Below are 539 nucleotides of genomic sequence, written 5' to 3'. Positions count from 1 at the left end.
CTCATGGATAAGAAGACTTAACATTGTGAAAATGTCAATAGCCAAAGTGATCTATAGATATAATGCAATCCCAATCTAGATTCCAGTATCATTTTTTAAAGACATGGAAAAACTACGCATCAACTTTATATGGAAAAGTAAGAGATTTCAGATAAGCAAAGAACTCTTAAGAAGAACAAAGTAGGGGGTCTTTCACTTCCTGATCTCAAACATTACAATACATCCATGACCAGTTCATTGCTAGTGCAATGTCAGACACATAGATCAATGGAATAGAGTAAAAAACCCAGAAGCAAATCCATTCACCCAGAGACAGCTGCTCTTTGACAAATGACTGAAACACATTCCATGGGAAGAGAGAGTCTGTTTGACAAATGATATTTGCAAAACTAGATGTCCATTTACAGAACAATGAAACAGGATCTGTATCTCATACCATATACAAAAATGAACTCAAAATGCATTAAAGAGATCGCTCAAGGGAAATAAGATTCAATATATCCAGTTTACACTCCCAGCTAAGGTTGTTCATGATATAA

The sequence above is a fragment of the Chrysochloris asiatica genome, unplaced genomic scaffold (genome assembly GCF_000296735.1).
Source record: "Chrysochloris asiatica unplaced genomic scaffold, ChrAsi1.0 scaffold04039, whole genome shotgun sequence".
Lineage (NCBI taxonomy): Eukaryota > Metazoa > Chordata > Mammalia > Afrosoricida > Chrysochloridae > Chrysochloris > Chrysochloris asiatica.
This window is presented reverse-complemented; position numbering follows the sequence as displayed.